This window comes from Anser brachyrhynchus (assembly GCF_964034855.1).
Source record: "Anser brachyrhynchus genome assembly, chromosome: 18".
NCBI lineage: Eukaryota > Metazoa > Chordata > Aves > Anseriformes > Anatidae > Anser > Anser brachyrhynchus.
Window position 1 is genome coordinate 12740277 of NC_137711.1, and position 21798 is coordinate 12762074.

Here is a 21798-nt window from a genome sequence, read left to right on the forward strand (position 1 = left end):
TCAAATCATTTTTTTTTTTTTTAATGGAGATGATAATAGATTTCATTTTGTGGATGAACTACCAGGAGCAGAAGAACCAGTACTCAGCTGACTGGTCTCTGAAATTTAATTCTGTTGCTTATCCAGGAGTTGTGTTAAACTTGTTGTCCCATGTCAGCGATAAATACAGACAGAATTTCTGAAAACACTTTTTCAATACAATTTGTCAATAGTTTAAAAGCCATCATTGAGAAATAGTCATTTCTACCTAGTTTGACAAGTCTGTTTTACAAATGGGATACTGTCACTTTGTTAAATTTTCTGCAGTCTGCTCAAAAGCTTAGCATCCCATACTTCTTAGATACAATAATTAGTGTGGAGCATGATATAAGTAGACATAAAGTTTAGTTCCAACATTCTCTATAGAGCTGCTCTCAAAATCACCTCAACTGAGTACACTTAAATGTCTTAGATGAGAATATCATTAACTTCTTACAGTTAAACCTGGCATAAGAAATGCCATATTTAATCCTCTGAAAAGAACTTATGGATTTTCTTGTTATTTAGTTTTTCCCCAGATTATAAATTTTTGCTGGCTTCCCTTGAACTGTTGGCAAACAGGTCTAGTGATATCTACAGCCTCCTTACTGCCTACAATTTTACCCATGCCACAATAAGCTGTTAACTTACTCATCCATAAAAGCTGTATGATGTAGCTATGAGGATTTTTAATCTCATCAATAATATTATTTATTATTTCAACCTCCCCTGCATGTCTCAAAGCTTCAAGTTTTCCCTTGAAATGGATGCATTCACATTTTTAGAATATTGTGTACTTTTAACCTACAACACTTTGAAACTTATTGATCTTGGGCACATATTGGACTTCCAGATCCATTGTGTATTTTCAGTCATTACATAGCATTTGAACATATACAACAACTTGACGTACATAAGACTTAGGACTGCCTTCCCATAAATTCCATAAATTCCTATTGAGGTTTGTGGGTCTCTTTGACCTTTCCTCTTTTTGACTATACAGCTAATCAAATAGCAGAAATTCATTGGTGAATGTAGAACAAAGAACAACCTCATATCACATTGGCTGCCTTCTTACCTATTGTGCAGGTTATAGGATTACCTATTTGGGAATAGTACAGTTCCCCATCAGTAACTGGATACTCTCTTTTTCAAAAAGAAGTGTTCCAACTTCAGTTCTACGTGAGCCATAGTTAATGGGATTTTTAACCTTTCTTATTTCAATGTCTGTTAGAGGAAGTTTTATGAGAGTATATCCTGCTTTCAGGTCAGTCCTCCTCTGTACAAAGACTTGGTCTCCTGAACCCTTTGATAACAAAATATCTTGATACTTACCTAGCTTTCAGGATGGATTTTAGGTCATACTGCTGAAAGACAGATCAGTACTTTTAGCAACCTTTCTTTACCGCTGGGCTAGCTAACTTGTAAGACAATCAAGGATAGATTTATGGCTTAAGAGCTTGCTTTAAAAATTGGTGGAGTGCCATTATTCCTGTACTTTGAAAAAATCCCTAGGCATAATGGCCTTTAATTGGACTGGAAATATACGTAGAAACTGTTGTACTTATTTTTTTCTTCTCTTCCCCCTTTTATACTCTTTTAACAATCCTCTTATCAGGATTGTTGTATTTAAGAGAATTAAGGTTATTTTCCCCTATTTATAATGTTGAGGCTTATAATAGAAGAGTGTGAGGCTCACTGCTACTCCAGTGTTGCTGTATCCCTCTCTCTATAGCATTGTTTTCTTATAGTAAAGCCTTCTAGTAGGCCTTAAGTGGACTGCAAGTGTAATAACCTCTACTAGAGATATTTTGGCAGCCTTAGACTACAAGTGAATGACAAGCATGTTTGGAAAGCACCACAGTCAGACTGGCTTGTAAGACACAAACCTTAGCATTTCTCATCTATTTTAAACACGTTCAATAACCAGCCAGTGTTGACACATAGGAAGCTTGTTGGAAAGCAAATCAGTCACAGTAGAAGAGAGAGGAACCTATCAAAATAGATAGGATTCAAGAAGGCAAACAGTTTTGCCCAACGGAATGTAAAGCAGAGTAGAAGGGTGAGGAACCCTTCAAAACAAGTAGGACAAGGAGGCAAAATACCCTGTTCAGGAACCTCTATCTTCTTTTTGAGTAGAATTTAACTTATCATAAAATCATAGAATATTCTGAGTTGAAAAGGACCCACTAGGATCACAGGAAGTTGTGGGGAGCTGGCAGGGGGCGGCTTCTTCTTACAGATAACTAATGATAGGACTAGAGGGAATGGCCTCAAGTTGCACCAGCGGAGGTGTAGGTTGGAAATTAGGAGACATTTATTCTCAGAAAGAGTAGTCAGGCCTTGGAACAGGTTGCCCAGGGAAGTGGTGGCATCACCAAGGAAAAGTTGGACCTGGTGCTTAGGAACATGGTTTAGTGGGTCACGTTGGTAGGAGGAAGGTTGGACCAGGTGGTCTTGGAGGTCTTTTCCAACCTCAATGATTCTATTATTCTATGATACTATCGAGTCCAACTCCTGGTTCCACAAAGGACCAATGAAAAATCAGACCATATGCCTGAGAGCATTGCCCAAATGTTAATTGAACACCATCAGGCTTGGTGCTGTGACCACTTCCTTGGTGAGCTTCTTCCAGTGCCTGAACACCAGCTCTGTGAAGAACCGTTTTCTAATACCCAGCCTGGACCTCCCCTGTCACAGCTCCATGCCATTCCCTCTGGTCTCATCGCTGGTCACCAGAAAGAAGAGATCAGTGCGTGCCCCTCTGCTCCCCCTCGTGAGGAAACTATAGACAGCAATGAGGCCACCTTTCAGTGTCCTTGTCTCTAGGCTGAACAATGCAAGTGACCTCAGCCACTACTTATACACCTTCCCCTCTAGCCCTTTCACCATCTGTGTAGCCCTCCTTTGGATGCTCTGTAATAGTTTCATATCCTTATTATAGTGCAGTGCCTAAAACTGTACACAGTACTCAAGTTGGGGATACACTAGCCTGGAGTGGGACAATCACTTCCCCCAGCCAGCTAGTTATACTGTGCTTGATGCACCCCAGGATATGGCTGGCCCTGTTGGCTGCCAGGGCACATGGTTGACTCATATTCAATTTGCTGTTACCCAAACACCCAGATTTCTTTTCGTGGGGTTGCTCTCCACCTTCTTGTACCCTGGTCTGTACATTCATTCAGGATTGCCCTGTCCCAGCTGCAGAATCTGGTACTTGCTCTTGTACAATTTCATACCAGTGTTGATTGACAAGCCCTCTCAGCTGTCACAATTTCTCTTTAAGGCCTCTCTACCCTTGAGGGAGTCAACAGCTCCTCCTAATTTAGTGTCATCTGCAAACTTAGTATGCATTCGTGTCCTGCATCCAGGTAGTTTATGAAAACATTAAAGAGAACTGTCCCTAAAACAGAGCCCTGTAGAACCCCACTTGTGACTGGCTGCCAACCTGATGTAACTCCATTTACCATAACCCCTTGAGCCCAACCTGTCAGCTAATTGTTCAGCCATTGTATTGTGTACTTGTCTAGCTGTATGCTGGACATTTTGTCCAGAAGGATACTGTGAGAAACACACACTGAAAGCTTTGCTGAAACCCAAAAGACTCTGTCTGCTGGCTTCCCCTGGTCAAAGAGATGGGTAATCTTGTCATAAAACAACATTGAGTTTGTTAGACAGGACTTTCCCCTCGTGAACTCATGTTGGCTATGACCAATGACTGCATTGTCTTTCAAGTGTTTTTCAGTAACTCCCAGAATTATCTTCTGCATAATTTTACCAGGTATTGAATTGATACTGACAGGCCTGTAATTACCAAGGTCTTTTTTCTTGCTCTTCTTGAAAACTGGGACAACATTTGCCAGCTTCCAGTTGACAGGGACCTCTCCAGATTCCCAAGATGGTTGCAAAATAATGGAGAGAGGTCTCGTGGTCGGATGAATCGTGGGGCTCCATAGCCATAAGTGCATTCAGATGGAGCAGCAAATACCACACAAGTTCATAGTTGGCTGGGAGTTTATCATTCCCACTGTCATGGTCCTCTAACTCATGGCTCCAGGAGTCCTAGGGCCCATCATCATCTGTGTTACAGACAGAGGCAAAGAAGGCATCAAACATTCCTGCTTTATCTACGTCTCTATTTGTGAGGTGACCAACTTCATCAAGTAATAGACCAATATTATCTCCGGTGCTCCTTTTGCTGTTAACATAATTTAAAAAGACCTTTTTGTTGTACTGGCCAGCTTCAAATCTAATTGAGCCTTGGCCACATGAATTTTCTCCCTATGCTGGCAAACAGCATCTCTGTAGTCCTCCCTTGTTACCTGACTTTGCTTCCAATGTCTATATACTTTCCTTTTTCACCTAAGTTCTAGAAGATCCCTGCTCAGTCAAGGTGGCCTTCTTCCCTGTCTGCTTGACTTCCAATGTTTTGGAATCATCTGCTCCTGTGCTCTAAAGATGTAGCTCTTGAAAAGTGACCAGCACTGATGGCACCCAATACCTTCAAAAGCAGTTTTCCAGGGGACCTTACTAACTAGTTCCCTGAGCAGCTGGAAGTCTACTCCCTCCATATCCAGGATTGAAGTTTTGCTGGTGTTTTTTCTCTTCCCAGGAAAGTGTTTAAACTAAACTACTTCTTGGCCACAGTGGCCAAGATGGCTGCCAATTGCCACTTCACCCATGCACATTTCAAATATTCTCTAGTGTACCCTGTACCTCATGGAGGTAACAGAATGACCTAACTAACAAACCATTCTTTGACACAGTCTCCCATAGGATCCTACTGGACAAAATGTCCAGCATATAGCTAAATAAAAACATCATACGATGGGTGAGCAATTGGCTGACGGGCAGGGCTCAAAGGGTTGTGGTAAATGGGGTTTCCCAAGGCTCCATTTTAGGGCCAGTCCTCTTCAATGTTTTTATAAAAGATTTGGATATATGACTAGAAGGTGTTTGGAGCAAATTTGTTGATGACACTAAACTTGAAGGAGTTGTGGACTCTGTTGAGGATGGAAAGGCCTTGCAGAGAGATCTGGACAGATTGGAGAGCTGGGCAATCACCAACCACATGAAGTTTAACAAGAGCAAGTGCCGGATCCTGCACCTGTGACGGGGCAACCCTGGCTATATGTGCAGACTGGGTGACAAGATGCTGAAGGGCAGCCCTGCAGAGAGGGATCTGGGGGTTGTGGTTGACAGCAAGTGGAATATGAGCCAGCAGTGTGCCCTGGCAGCCAGGACGGCCAACTGTATCTTGGGGTGCATCAAGCATGGCATTGCTAGTTGGTCGAGGGAAGTGATTGTCCCGCTCTACTCTGCGCTGGTGTGGCCTCACCTTGAGTAGTGTGTGCAGTTCTGGGCACCACAGTACAAAAAGGATGTAAAACTGAGTGGAGGGGCAGGCGCTGACTTATTCTCCTTAGTCACCTGTGAAAGGACCCACAGAAATGGTGTCAAGCTGAGGCAGGGGAGGTTTAGGCTAGACATCAGGAAGAGGTTCTTCACTGAGAGGGTGGTCGGACACTGGAACAGGCTCACCGGGGAAGTAGTCACTGCACCAAGCCTGTTGGAGTTTAAGAAGTGTTTGGACTGTGCATTTAGTCACATGGTCTAAAATTTTGGGTAGACCTGTGTGGTGCCAGGAGTTGGACTCGATGATCCTTGTGGGTCCCTTCCAACTCGGGATATTCTATGATATTGATTCTTCAGCCCTTGGCATGCCATCACATAGCTTACCCCTGTCAAGCCTGATTTTATCCTTTTACCCTCTTCAAGTCTAGTTTAAAGCTCTTTCAATGGGCCTTGCTAAGTCATAAGCAAAAATTCTTTTCCCCCTTTGAGAAAGGCTCATCCCATCAAGCACCAGGAGGTCCACTATCATGTAGACCATTCAGACCATCCCATGATCGAAATTATGCTAAATTTAGACAGGACAAACTAAGACGTTTAAATATACTGTTCCCTCAGGTATAAGTGCAGATGGAGAAGATATCTAAGTAGTTGTTTGACTTATAAAAGTTACATACGTAATAAAGTACTCTTTTCTGTTCAAGAGTTCTTTTGAGTCACAGAAGCAACTCATGCAAAAACTTCATTAAATTCTCAAATATTTTCCTTTCAGTACAGCAGAAATTCCTAGATGCCAGCATGAGGCATGTCTGGCTGGTCATGACTGATCTGCATTTCTTTGCACAAATTAAGTAAAATATTTCCCTTTTCAACAATTATTATGATGTAATTCTAATTACAACAGAGAACATAGACATTTTTTAGTCTATGTCCTTTATTACTTTGAAGAGGAAATGGGCTATCAAAGTTGCTATTACTAATATACCTTTTGAACCTTTAACTTTCACACCAGTTCCTGGTCTTTGATTCTTTCAGGTATTCATTTTGCTTGTCCAATTTTTTGGACCATTTTTTATTCCATGTAGAATCTCAGAAAAGTTGAGATTGGAAGACACCTGTGGAAATCACCTAGTGCAACTCTCTCACTCAAGCAAGGTGAACTTTAGCATGTTGCTGTGAATGTTGGGTACAGAAGCATACCAGAATCACTTGTCTGAGCAGCCCCTACTTATCTTTCTTCAGGTGCAATTCACCCTGATGGTGAATTTTTATATCTGATGCCTTTAGCTTTACCAGTCTCTGCACTTCTAAGACATCCATAGACCAGGCTACACCTGCTTCCAATTAGATGGCCTACGTGTCATTGGTTGTCTCTGATTGTTATATATATTTTGAAGTACATTTTTATCTCTGGGTTGCTTACTCTGAAGAATTATTCCTTGGGAATTCTGTCCCAGGGAATAGTACAGAGATACTAGCTTGGGGATATTTGCTGTTCTGCTCTCCATAACTCATGTGTGAAGAAAAGATTTGGGATGGGAAGAAAAATGGTTCTTTTTTTTTTTTTCTTTTTTTTTTCTTTTTTTTTTCCCCCATATTTTTGGGAGTTCTGTCTTGCTGGCACTGGGCTCTTCCAGATAAATAATGGTTTGCATATCTTTCTGCTGCAATGCAGGCTAAGCTTTGTTTGTTGGCCTGCAAAGGGTTTATCCTTGATTTTGTGTGTAGAAAGGCTTGTCTGATATCCCAGAAACAATGTTTATAGTTCTTGATATTTGATTTAGATCACATAAATCAGGGTAACAGGTTATACACAGTGTTGTCCACAATGCTGACTGTCAGGACAACTTCACAGAGTTTATAGACTCTCTAGAGGAAAAGAGGTTACCATCTTCCCCTTTTCAGAAGACTGAATCTTTGTAGACAAATACTGGGAACTCAGCTAGCATAGTTGTACAGACCATCCATACTGTTTCTCTCTTGGACAATGACATGGACTTATTCTTCCTCACTTGATGCTCCTGTAGGGATGACTAACCCCAACCACAATTGCACTGAAATTATCCTTTCCCAAAAGACCTGAGGACAGGTTGGTAATGCTGAAGCATAACAAAGCACTTCTGAGCACGTACCACATTGATAAGTGATATCTTGCACTGCAAAATTCAAGAAAAGTTCCCAGGTAGTTTTGCTAAATTAAGGCTTGTAAACCCTTTGGTATTAAAGATGGGAGGGACAAAGAAAATGCTGCCACCATTTATTAGTGGTATGCATTTTTTTTCCTCAAATACGATGCTGCTGCTTCCCTCAGTAACACTGATGCCACAGATGAGACCGCCCTCTAGCAGTACTCCACAGAAGACAAAGTGTGTGGGGGCGGGGGACCATATCTACCACCTCACTCCTGCTGCCAAAATTAATCCACATCTCAGTGCAAAACAAGTGCTGGAGAAATTATCTCCCAGGCATTCTCTTACCTGGTCAGCTGAAGGAAGTTTTTAGTCTCCTGCACGTAAGAACTTATTTTCTTTATAAAGAGATCGGTGAATGTGATGAAACAAACACACACAAAAAAACAACCAACCAACCAACCAAAAAAAAGCATAATGACAGTCATGTCAGTCATGTTCAGAAAAGTTTATGGAAGAATTAGCTACTCTGTACAACATGTAGAGATCAGTCACTGCACCAAGCCTGTCAGTCACTGCACCAAGCCTGTCTGAATTTAAGAAGCGATTGGACTGTGCACTTAGTCACACGGTCTGAAATTTTGGGTAGACCTGTGCGGTGCCAGGAGTTGGACTTGATGATCCTAATGGGTCCCTTCCAACTCAGGATATTCGATGATTCTATGATTTCTTCCCAGAAACACTTCAGGCTCTGCACAGCAAAGGCAAGATCAACTCTGAAGGAAAATGTTAGAGCACCATAATTGGTGTGGGGGTACATGCAGGTGTAAGTGAATACATGGGTGTATATGTGTTCAAGGAGAATCATTTCTTAAAATTAACTTAGGATATCCAAAGAAAATGTAAATCCATGAGTTCTTATATTTGGCTCAGATCATATTCCCTTTGCAGCTGCCAGAGCCAAATGTTTCACTCACTGCTCAGCGAGCTCAAAGCTCGCCCTCATATCTTAACAAGTCAGTGAAAGTCTAGCTTCTTCCTGCTGAAACCCAACCCCAAGGAGCAAGCATGCTAACATCCATAAAAATAACTGTCTGCTATGGGGTCCTTAGAGAAGTGTTTGCTATTGGATTCCTGAGCCCAGTATAGAACAGGAATTTTCACAAGTAGGGCCCGTATTCCAGCTTGGTCCATTTGAAGAAGTCATTGCACACTTCATGTGTGGCAGAGAGAGGAACAACTTTATCTTGTTTTCCTGTGTGCTCTAAATCAAAATGGCTGCATTTCTTGGGGATGCCCTTTGTTCTGCCTATAGTAAACTCTGGTGACATGAACAGCTGAGAAATTATATTTTCTTTGAAAATGACTGTGGTTATTATTACTGCCTCCCAACAGCTTTGGAACCCATTCAGGATCAGCTGAGAACAGGCCATGACATGGAGAGCTTGGAGCCCAGGTGCTGTTGCTGCTGTACCAGGACAGCTGCTGCTCCCTGGGAGGGGGATGCTCCTCCACTTGCAAGGGCCAGGCAGTCCAAGCACAGGCAGCCTCAGACATGGCTGCTGCCCATGGCTCCTGGCAGACTGCATGCCTGGGAGGAGAAGCACTCCATGCCTCTATCCCACCTCTGCTGAGCCACAACCTCGAGCACTCACCAGGTTCAGACACTGAGGTGTGACTGCAGCAGAGCTGGGCCTGCTGACAGACGAGTGAATCCCACTTGTGGGGTGCCACGGGCAGGGGGGACACACCAGCAAGGCTCACAGCAAAGCTGCTGGAGCTTGACTAGCTGGTGTCCTCTTGTTGTCTGGGCAACACAGCTCCTGCCATGTCCAGTGATACTGGCTCCAGTCTGCTGTTGGTTTCTAGTTTACCAAGTCATCAACATGAAATGAATGTGAGAGAGAGCCCATAGGATTGCTTTGTAACCAGCCTGCCCCATCTGAAAGCAAGTGGTTGGCTTGTCAGTGTCTCTTTGGAAGGTCTTCACTTCTCTGCAGGTTCAAAATATAGTTTTGTGGTTTAACTCCAGCAGGCAGCTCAGTGCCACACAGACGCTCGCTCAATCTCCCCAGGTGGTATGGGGGACATGACTGTAAAGGTAAAAGTGCAAGAATGCATAGGTTGAGATAAAGACAGTTTACTAGGTATAGCAAAACCACATGTACAAGCAAAGCAAAACAGGGAATCCATTTACTACTCCCCATCAGCAGGCAGGTATTCAGCTACTTCCAGGAAAGAAGGGTTTATCATGCATAACAATTTATTGGGAAGGCAAACATCCCCCACTTCCTCCTTCTTTATCTCAGCTTTTATTGCTGAGCGTGATGCCATGTGGCATGGGACATCCCTTTGGTCTATTTGGGTCATCTGTCCTAGCTGTGTCCCCTGCCAGCTTCTTGTGCAATCCCAGCTTCCTCACCGGGAGGGCGGTATGAGAAGCAGAAAAGTCCTTGTCCCTGTGTAAACACTGCTCTGCAACAACTAAAAACATCAGTGTGTCATCGCCACTATTTTCATCGAAAATCTAAAACACAGCATTATGTGAGCCCTTACAAAGAAATTAACTCTAATCCAACCAAAACCATGACATGGGAACAACCATCCTTTGTCTGGGAATAAAGATTACTGACTTAATGCACATAGCCAGCATTTGGTTTAGTAAGTTGCCTGGGTGCCCAGCTCCTTGGTACAAGCTGGGATGGTAACCAAGTCCCAGAAGTGACAAGGAGCTCCAGAAGGGGGAAGTTGTGCTTGCAAGTCATGAGGAGAGAAGGAGCTGAATGACTGGGACTGATGGCAGTCCTGAGACATGCTCAAGAGGATTCGGTGTTGTTGAGGAGCCAGCCAAGTGCCATATCAGAAAGGGGCAAGAGCAGTTCAGTGGCATGAACATGTGGCAGCTGGGCAGGCATTATCACCCATCCCATGGATGCCAGGTCATGACCTTATACACTCACTGGGTTCAGATGCCGAAGTGTGACTGCAGCAGAGATGGGCCTGCTGACAGCTGAGTGAATCCCACTCATGGGGTACCACAGGTGGAAGAGACACACCAGTGAGGCTCACTGCAAAGCTGCTGTAAGCAACCGAGTCCTCCAATAAGGAACTACAATTCATGTGTAAAATACCTTGTTCTCTGTCTCTTTGATAATGGAATTCTAATCAATAACCCTTATGTTCAATTTCTCTCATTTTGCTCAGAGAGTTATTTTCTGTTTTTAATTAGTCCCCTGTTTTTTAACATAAAGTCTTAGCTCCATTCAGAATTAATTTTGTCTAAATTATTAAGCCAAGACCACTTCCTGCATCTCTTAAAAATCACTATAGTGTCTCTTTCAGATAGGAAACATGAAACCATAGGCACAGATATTGCAGAATAATACTTCCTGGAGTTCAGAGGAAGCCATAGTCAAAATTAGAGCCTGAAACATCATGCTTTTTCAGTATTTCATTTGCAGCATCAACATTTTTTTTTGATTGATACAGCCAAAAACTGCTTCTGCTTCCTTCATGCAAGTATCACATTGCATTAGTACAATGAGGCCTTTCTTCTATTGCATTCTCTACATGAAATACTGATGAACTGCAAAAAGAACAATGAAATAATGAGGCCATCAGAGTTTCTCATGGAAAATGCCAATCAAATAGCAAGACAGCAAACAATGAACTGGGAGGAATACAGATCAATCGGCTCCTGGGCAGATGTGTTCTGCAGCGGAGCAGGGGATTGCAGCCTGCTGGGGGTTTCTTACATCGAGGCCCCTTGAGGCAGCCAAAGGAACCGCCAGGACCCAGCAGCCCTCACCAGGCCTGCTGACAAGGCTGGGGGGGTACCCAGGAGCATCCCCCCTCTGTCATACAAAGGCAGCCCCTGGGGAGCATGAGCAATGAGGAGCACGGCAAACAGAGCAGGCAATCAGGGCATGGTGTGGCAGGTCACACAGCAGTGCACACAGGGAGGGTGAGCAGGGAGGGCACTAAAGCTTGGCCAGTTCGACCAAGGAGCAGTGGTATCCACCCAGCAGATGGCCATGGCCTCACAGAGCTCAACCCCCACCACAACTGATGCAGCCTCCCAGACAGACTTCCAGGGGGAACATGCTGCCACCCAGGTGTGTCAGGCTGCCAGGTGTGCACTACTCTTAGGCCAGTACAGGATAGCAGGAGTGAGCACAGCTGTGGGAGGTGTGCCCATGTTGAAGAACTGCTTCACCTGGTGGCAGAGCTTCAGGAGGAGATGGGCAAGCTGAGGAGCATCAGGGAGTCAGAGAAGGAGATCTGGTGTGGCAGAGCTCTGCCATCCCTGAGACAGGCTCCTCAGCCAGCCAGTACACAAGAAATGAAGGTTTCCCTACCCCCTCACCACCAGGCAGAGGGAGGGGACCTAAGAGACAGGGGGCAGTGGAAGCAGGTTCCAGGTCAGCACAGCAGGTGAACCTCCCCATTGCCTACCTCACCTTCCCAGGTGCTCCTACGCAACAGGTATGAGGCTCTGAAACTTGATGGGCAAGCAGAAGACGATGTGGACAAAGGTCCATCCACACTTGTGGAGTTGCACAGGGCAAGTCAACCTACAGCCCACATCACAACAACATCCACCAAGAAAAAAAAATAAGGGTTATTGTCATGGGGGACTCCTTTCTGAAGGGAACAGAGGTCCTAACCAGACACAACCCATATGGAAGTCTGCTGTCTCCCTGGGGCTTGGGTTAGAGAAATCGCTCGGAAAGTCACTTGCCTGGTATGTCCCTCTGATTATTAGCCTTTAGTGGTTTTTCATGTCGGCAGTGATGAGATAGCAAAGAGAAGTCCAAGAGCGATCAAAAGGGACATTAGGGATTTAGGGTGATTGGTTGAAGGATCAGGTGCACAGGTAGTATTTTCCTCCATCCTTCCAGTACAGAATCCTACCTAGGGAAAGAGAGCAGCTCCCTGTCTTCCACGGAAGCAGAAAACATGGTAACAATCTGCAAGGGCAGATCATAGAATCATAGAATCATTAGGGTTGGAAAAGACCTCCAAGATCATATGGTCCAACCTTCCCCCTACCACCAATATCACCCACTAAACCATGTCCCTAAGCACCACACCCAACCTTTCTTTGAACACCCCCAGAGACAGTGACAGCTCCACTTCCCTGGGCAACCTGTTCTCCGGGGAGACCTCATTGCGGCCTTACAGTACTTGAAGGAGCATATAAACAGGAGGGGGAACACCTGTTTACATGTGTTCGTAGTGATAGGACAAGAGGGGATGGTTTTAAACTAAGATAGGGGAGATTTAGGTTAGGAATTAGCAGAAAGTTTTTCACTCAGAGGGTGGTGAGGCACTGGAACAGGTTGCCCAGGGAGGCTGTGGATGCCCCATTCCTGGAGGCATTCAAGGCCAGGCTGGATGCAGCTCTGGGCAGCCTGCTCTAGTGGTTGGCAATCCTGCCCAGAGCAGGGGGGTTGAAACTAGATGATCTTTATGGACCTTTCCAACCCAGGCTATTCTATGATTCTATGACCTGCTGGTCACTCATCTTTTGATGCAGCCCAGGACACAGTTGGCCTTCTGGGCTGCAAGCATGCACTGACGACTCATGTCGAGCTTTTCATACATCAGAAACCCCAAATCCTTCTCTGCAGGGCTGATCTCAATGAGTTCCTCTTCTAGTCTGTACTCACATCTGGGATTGCCCCGGCCTAGGTACAGCACCCTGCATTTAAACTTATTGAACCTCATCACATTCATGTGGGCCCACTTCTCAAGCCTGTTCAGGTCCATTTGGATGGCATCTATTCCTTCTATTGTATCATCAGCACAACTCAGCTTGACGTCATCTGCAAACTTGCTGAGGGTGCAATCGATCCCACTGTCTATGTCATTGATGAAGATATTAAAAACTTCAAGTCCCAGGACAGACTGTTGTGGTACACCACTTCTCATCGGCCCCCACTTGGACATACGTCCATTGATCTCCATTTTCTGGGTGTGACTTTCAAGCCAACTCCTTATCGACTGAATGGTCCACCCATAAGATCCATATCTCTCCAATTTGGAGACCAGGATGCCATGTGGCACTGTGTCAAAAGCCTTGCAGAAGTCCAGGTAGATGACATCAATTGGTCTTCCTTAGTCAACTGATGCAGTCACTCCATCGTAGAAAGCTACCACATTGGTCAGGCACAATATACCCTTGGTGAAGCCATGCTGGCTGTCTTGGATCACCTCCTTGTCTTGCATGTGCCTCAACACTGCTTCCAGGAGGATCTTTTCCATAATCTTTCCAGGCACAGAGGTGAGGCTAACCATTCTGTAGTTCCCTGGGTCCTCTTTTCTACCCTTTTTTAAAAAGGGAGTGATGTTTCCATTTTTCCAGTCACCAGGGACTTCACCAGGACTTTTCAAATAGGTTGGAGAGAGGCTTGGCAACTACATCAGCCAATTCCTTCAGGACCCTGCAATGCATGTCATCGGGCCCCGTAGACTTGCACGTATTTATTTTCATGGGGTGGTCTTGAACCTGCTCTTCACTTACAGTGGGTGGGACTTTGCTCCCCCAGCCTCCATCTACGGGTTCAGGAAAATGAAAGACATGGGAAGCCTGGCTATCAGTGAAGACTGAGGCAAAGAAGTTGTTGAGTACCTCAGCCTTCTCCATGTCTGTCATTACCAGTTCACCCTTCTCATCCATCAGAGGGGGTACACTCTCCTTGGCCTTTCTTTTTCTGAGCAATGTACCTATAGAATCCCTTCCTGTTATTCCTTGCATCCATTGCCAAGCTCTGTTCCATCTGTGCCTTGGCTTTCCTTATCCCTTTCCTGTACATCTGGACCACATCCCTGTACTCCTCCCAGGCCACATATCCCTGCTTTCACTGCCTGTGCATTTTCTTCTTGCACCTCAGTTTGACCAGCCAGATCCTTGCTCAGCCATCCCAGTTGTCTGCCCTCCCTGCCCGCTTTTTTATGCAGGGGGATGGAGAATTCTTGCACTCTAAGGAAAACATCTTTAAAGAGTCTCCAGCTCTGCTCAGCTCCTTTATCCCTAAGGACAGTGTTCCAGGGGATCTCAGCTACTAGGTCTTTAAATAGCTTGAAGTTTGCTCTTCGGAAGTTCAGGGCCCTGACTTTGCTCTTTGCCAGGCCTGTATTCCTCGAGATCTCAAACTCAACCAGGGTGTGGTCACTGTGGCCCAGACTGCCTCCAATCTTGACCTCTTTATTGAGCTCTTCTGCATTGGTGAGCACCAGGTAAAGTAACGCTTCTCCTCTGGTTGATTTGTCTAGTACCTGGACCTGGAAGTTATCCTCAGTGTACTCTAGGAATCTTCTGGATTGCTCACAGCCTGCTGTGTAGCTTTCCCAGCAGACATCCAGTGGTTGAAGTCCCCCATCACGATGAGAGCGTGCGAGTGCGATGCTTCTTGTAGTTGCAGCAAGAATGCCTCGTCCACAGGCTCCCCTTGATCAGGCGGCCTGTGGTAGACCCCAACCACAAGCTGTCCTTTATTGGTATGGTCCTTAACTCTCACCCATAAGCTCTCAACCTGTCCGTGGCTGTTTCTCAGAGGCATTTCTTCCCAATCAATTCCTTCCCTAGTGTAGAGGGCAACACCCCCTCCCTTCCTTCTCTGTCTATCCCTTCTGAAGAGTTTGTAGCCCTCTGTTCAAATGTTCCAATGATGTGATCCATCCCACCATGTTTTGGTGATAGCAATCAGGTCATATTTGTCTAATTGCACCATGGTTTCCAATTCCCCTTGCTTGTTTCTCATGCCGCGTACGTTGGTGTAGAGGTATTTCAGCTGGACAATCAGTGGTATTGCATTTTTAGAGCCCTCCCTGACTGCACTGGGACAATTCACAAGTATTTCCCTGCCGTTACTTAGAGTGATAGTGTTCTCAGGTACGCTTTCTTCACTCAGAGCTGCATCCTCTTCTCCCACCACATCTAGTTTAAAGCCCTCCTGATAAGCCCAGCCAGCTTACTGCCCAGAACTCTCTTGCCCCTCCTGGAGAGCTGTGCCCCATCCAGCATCAGCATGCCTGATCCCTCAAAAGCACTTCCGTGGTCATAGAACCCAAAACCTTGGGCATGGCACCAGCCACTCAGCCAGTCATTCACTCGGCCTGTTCGTCTCCTTCTTCCTGGGTCCCAGTCACCAACTGGGAGGACAGAGGAGAACACTACTCACGCTCCCAATGCCTTCGACATCTTTACAAGGGACATAAAATCCTTTTTGATATTGATCCTACTTGAAAAAGTAGGAAGGGGTTGATTTTGATATTGATATTGATTTTGATATTGATCCTACTTGAAAAAGCAGGAAGGCGTGGTAGTGTTTGGGACCAACCAGACTCAGTAGCCTGTTCATAATATCACGAATATGGGCCCCAGGCAGGCAGCAAACCTCTCTGGAGAGATTGTCCGGACAGCAAATGAGAGCCTCAGTGCCTCTCAGAGAGGAGTCTCCAATGACTAACACCCTTCGTGCCTTCTTTGTGGCACTTTTTTTTTTTTTTTGGGAGACTGAGCCAACTTTATGTGTTTGTCCTTTCTGAGTTCCCTGTGGTTGGTCTTTCTGAGGTCTTCACTAGTTCTCCCAGAGTCTCCTCTCTCCTGCCTTAGAACCTCGTATCTATTGTGCAGGGGCACTTCAGGGGCAGGGGGGAGACTCCTCTTCTGTCTCCGATCAGAGACAAGGGTCCAGTCTCCCTCGTTGTGAGTCTTTCAAATGTGCTTGTTTTGGGCTGCAAGCTTCTTTCCCTAACCCTTGCCTGGACTTAAGGCAGGGCTGTTGCTCGGACCATGCCAGCATATAATACCATTTGTCAATTTCCTGCTCAGATTTCTGAACACTACACTGCCTAGTGAGCTCCTCACAACTGAGCCACTTGTTTAAAGAGCCCATCCAGCTGGGCACACTTGCACCTATGACACCCTCCTCTGCCTTCACACCCTAGGAGGACCTCCCTAGACGAGACTAGGACTGGAGCTCCCCGGAACTGAGGGTCTAGGCCTCTCTTTCAATCCTCGGGAGGTCTGTTTGAGTGGAGGCATCTGCCTGGGGAGGATGCGGCCCCACCCCTCTGGGTTTCAGCTGCAGACCGGCAGGCTTGGCGAGTGGACACCACCCTTCCCAGAACACAGATGTGACTGACCCTGCTCGACCTCCCTGCTTGCCCTGCCTGCATGAACTGCTGCACAAATTGCCTGACTGACAGACCATGCCCCATTTGCCCGCCGTGTTCACCATGCTCCCCAGGGGCTGCCTTTGTATGGCAGGGGGTGGGCTTCTGGCTCCGCCTGTGCCTGAACAGCTGCCCTTGCAAGGGCTGCTGGGTCATAGTGGCTCCCTCAGCCGCTTTGAGTGGCCTCAATGCAGGAAAAAACCCTACCTGCCTCGATCCCCTGCTCCGCTGCAGAATGTGTCTGCCCAAGAGCTGATCACCTCAGTGAGTCTTTCCATGGGGTTTCTCTCCAGCCTCTCATCCATCATCCAGTCTGTACATTCCAGAGGTCCCAGGATATAGTTGGCCCTTTTGGCTGCCAGAACACGCTGTTTGCTCATACTAAGCTGGCCATTAACAACAACAACAAAACAGATTCCTCATGCATTGACTAAAAGATTAAGAAGTGTCTATCCCTGGAGGTATTTAAAACTTACTAGAGCATCCTTCTCTATTTGACTCTGCTTTGAGCAGGAGAGTTGTAATAGATAATCCCTTGATGTCCCTTATAACCTCAAGAACTATATGATTCTATGATTTTACATTGTTTTCTTTCACCTAATATTACAGAGGGCAACAAGTTCAACCATGTGAAGTTACTGGGCACTAGCGATAATATTTGGTATCTGGATACTAATCCTGTGTAGTAACAGAAGTACTGAAAGTGGTTGGAGCCATCACGCTGTCTTCCATAACACAGAGTAACAGGAAGGAGATAATGTGAAGTCTTCAGTTTATAGTCCATAATTTTTTGTTTATTTATTTGTTTAAACTGTTGAAAAGGTTGAGGTCTATTCTGTTTGCTGAAGGTCAAAGACTCTAATCATACCTTGGGGGACTTATAATTAGCCATAATAAATTCCATTTATGCTGGATGATATCAAAAAGAATAGGGAATGGATAATATGTATTTATTTTACAGCAATCATAAAATATTTTAATGTTTTTATTTATTTATTAATAAGCTTCTGTCATACAATTTTGCACAAAACATTGATATTGTAGACATTTTTATATAGTAAAACTCTGCAGACTTTTAAAATAAAAATATCAATTAGATTTTCTGTTATAAATGACACATTCAGGAAACACACAAAATTACAGCACATTGCACTGTGCAGAACTCCACTAAACACCCTGTATAGTCTGGTGGATTATCAGGATCAAAATGGAACATTAATAGAGGTGGAATGGAAAATTAATTTATCCCCACTTTGTGATTTGCTGCTATACATGGAGGACAGGAGTCACTTTGCTTTGACACACTATTTCTGGAGGCAGACTGCCTGTCAGCTGGTAAGTGCTGATGCAAAGGTAACTGATCTTGGGAAAAACATGGGTCCATAAATGGCATAAAGGAACATCTCAGAGAGAAAGTTTAAAATAGATGCATCTGATACCTTGTTTATACTGCACAGACTTTCAAGTTCCAAAGAAAATATTTTTCCTTGAGAGACTTCTTCAGTTCTGTAAGACTTCTTAGTGAAACTGTGTTAGTAATCTGATGCACAGATTAGCACATCTGATGCACCCAGTGTTTCTCAGTCCTGAGTTGTAATTTAAAACTTGATAATGGCAGGTGTTTTTTCTTGTTGTTTTTTTTTTTTTTTTTTTTTTTTTTGTTCTCTGAGGGGAATGTTCACCTTGGCACATGCTGCTGGAGCTCCTTCAAATTCAAGAGGGTAAGTAGCATGAACAGATAGATATTAGTTAAGCAGTGATGAGTGGAGATTTGAAAACTCTGCAAGCAAAGTACAATTAAGAAGAAAGAATGCAGGTGAATCTCTGGGAAATGACTGAAAGAAAGATCTACCAGCCCTGGACATATTTTGTGTTTTTCTATCCACCTTACCATGCCCATTGCCTGAGTACCTGAATGCGTGTCTCACTGAGTGGAGAGAGTGCATTGGTAAACACACTTGGTTCCCGAATCTCTGCTTTGTCCTGGCGCTGCAGAAGGGACAGGCACTCAGGCTGTAGCTGGTGCCTCCTCACACCCTAAGTACATATGCAACATGGGACTAAAATAAATGGTTAAAAATAAAGGAAGAGAAAGTAGGGGTACAGATGGGAGCTGGAAGGACATATAGTGCTTAGGACAGTCCTTAGAGAGCTGAGAGAGTGAGAGAATCTGTGCATACTATTTTGGCCTGAAGGAGTGTATACTGTGCAGAAATGGTTTGGGGAATTTTGGGTGGGATGGAAAACACTGTCAGATCACTAAATGAATTGATTCAGGAATAAAGAAGTACATACCTTTAAATAAATTGGGCATTATAGCTGATGCTGAGCAATAAAGGCTTTCTCACGCTACTTCAACCTAGCTTTCCTCTTACTCATCAGAATATTTTTTCTGGCTTCTTCTGACTCTTGCTCTCTACTGCACATATCTGTGTATCTTCTGTTTCATCCCACCAACCTGCTTTCTTACTGAAGACTGGTAGTTGCTCCAGTGTACAATGGGGAGCACTGCCATTGAAACACTTGTGTAAGATTATACACTGCTGAGACTTCCTTGTCTTTGCTATGTGGGTAGCACCACTCTGAGCAAGAAGATCTAACATGCTGCCTCTTGGCACTATACAGTCAATTGTCCATTTTGAGACATAATGTATACAGTGTAGCTTGTGGCACCATTGATAAACCTTCTGACAAGGGATGCCCAGCCTCTGCTTCATCAGCATTTCTGCTGACCTCTGTGTAAAAGAAGAAGAAGACCTAACCAGTTACTCTTCATTTGGTGCAATTTATTGTTTACCCTCAATTTGAATAGTTTGCGTTCAGCCTTGTGGAGTTGCATCCGTTGTCTGTGGCAATGATTTCAGTTTATTTTTCTATTGTCCCTTTTTCAGTTTCAGCACTGCCTTCTAGCATGTTTGCAGCCTCTTCTAGGGCCACCAGAAAAATTACTATGAAAACTCTGTGATCTATCATCCATGTGTTAATGGCAGTGCTCATCTCAGAGACATTGCCATGCAATGCAGTACGTTCTTCTAATTTGACACTGACCTGTTGATGACAACTTTTTCAGAAACGTTTTACCATTTTCACCTCAAAGTTAATTTCCACAATTTATGACTTTTAAGAAAAAAACAAGACTTCTCAAAACTTTTACTAAAATTATTTACTGATTTTCTTTTATCTTGAGAGCCTTTCAACTTGTCACACAACACTTAGGCATGGTTTATTTTTGACAGATCAATATGGGCTATTACTCAATAAGCAAGTAGGCAAACATTGTCACCAGGCAATCATGTTATTATTGGACTTATTGGAACCTAGAATTAACTGGATCCTTTAATTTCACAAATGCAGAAAGACCCAGGAATAAACATTTCAGTTCCAACAAAGAGCTGATGAAAACAGTAGAAGGGCAAGATGTTCTACAGACTAAATAACAGTGTAGCAAAAGGAGGTTTGAGAATATTTCAATTCAATGCAATGTAACAAGGTCTGAGAATATTTCCATATATATCAAAATATCAGATCATGTTATAAAAGCAATTTTGGGGTGTACTTGTAAACAGGAATTTTTGATACTTAAAATTGATACTTAAGCTGGGGATAATGACAAATACTATTAAGTATGCAAGGAATCCTTCCCAGAGGGCAGGGGTAAATGACATGAAATATCTGACTAAGCTCTTTTTGGCCAGTGAAAAGCCAAGAGACAGAATAAAAACCACAAAGACTTAGTCTCTGTTCTTCTCCAATAGGTGATAGAGGAGCACGTGGAACAACAGATGCAAAGAGATGTGTAGGAAATGTTGAGAAGGGGTTGGAAGAAGTCAGAATTTTAGATTCTAAAACAATCTTAAAGAATAAAAATTTGCTGAGATGACAGTACTTCAGAATGCCTTCCAAGGATGAAACCTATGTTAGGTATTTATTTATTTATTTATTTCCATAACTATAGACGATAAATCTATGCATATTTAAAAGAATAGGAACTAAAACCAAAGTCCCTCTTCCCTATTTTTAGTGCCTCTGTCTTCTTTGTATCTGGCCTGTGACTTCTGCATGCCTGTGGCTCTAGGTGAAAGACAGGAACTGCTATCAGTCTGCCACTTCTGCTGCCTGTGCTGAAGTCCAAAACGTGGATCTGATCCCTTCCAGACTGAGAGGCTATGTATGCTATTTTGTGGTCATGTGCTCTGATGAATCTATCAAACCAGGAGTCATACTATAATAGAATCATAGAATCATTAAGGTTGGAAGAGACCTTCACAATATCACCCACTAAACCATGTTCCTTAGCACCAGGTCCAACCTTTCCTTGAACACCCCCAGGGATGGTGATGCCACCACTTCCCTGGCTATACACACACACAAAAGCAATAGCTGTACTGAAGAATGGGGAAAAATAAGTTAATCCTCAACAGTGATCTCAATAAAACTGGTGTTTATGAAACAGTTCAGAAAGATTTGCTTAACTGGAACAAGTGCAGATTACAGTTATTAAAGTGGTCATGAGAGTAGATGAACTAGTTTATGATGAGTGATTGGAAAGGCTTGGCTTGTTCAGTGTAGCAAGGTGAAGCTGATACAGGGTGGACTGATTCATATAACTACTGAGGAGAAGAAACAAAGAGGAAAAAAGATGTCTTTAAGCTGAGGGAAAATGTTGGCAGTAGAATGAATGAATGAATGAACGAGTGAATGTAAATTAGCCATAAATTAATTCATTCTGAGAATTAGAGGTACATTTCTGATCCTCAAACATATGCTGGATATATATGCCAAGAGTTTTAGAGGTAAACAAATAAACTTTATAGAAACATAGAACTGGAAAATACCATCAAATTCTGTTCACTGTAGTGGTAAGCATCATATCAAAAATTCTCCATACCTGTTTCTCCATCCCTTCACTATAACTGGTAGTAACCTGGGACTTGATGAAATTATATGGCATGTTGATTGACAGAGACAGACAGAAACTCTGACTGGGATGGACTCTAGTTTTGAGTTCCTGTCCATCTGCTTTTCAAATGACAACATTCTTCTAATTTTAAGCTCAATTTCTTTTTGGTCCCAGTTGGCCTATCAGGAGTGCGGTGTCCTGCAAAACTTCTCAGAA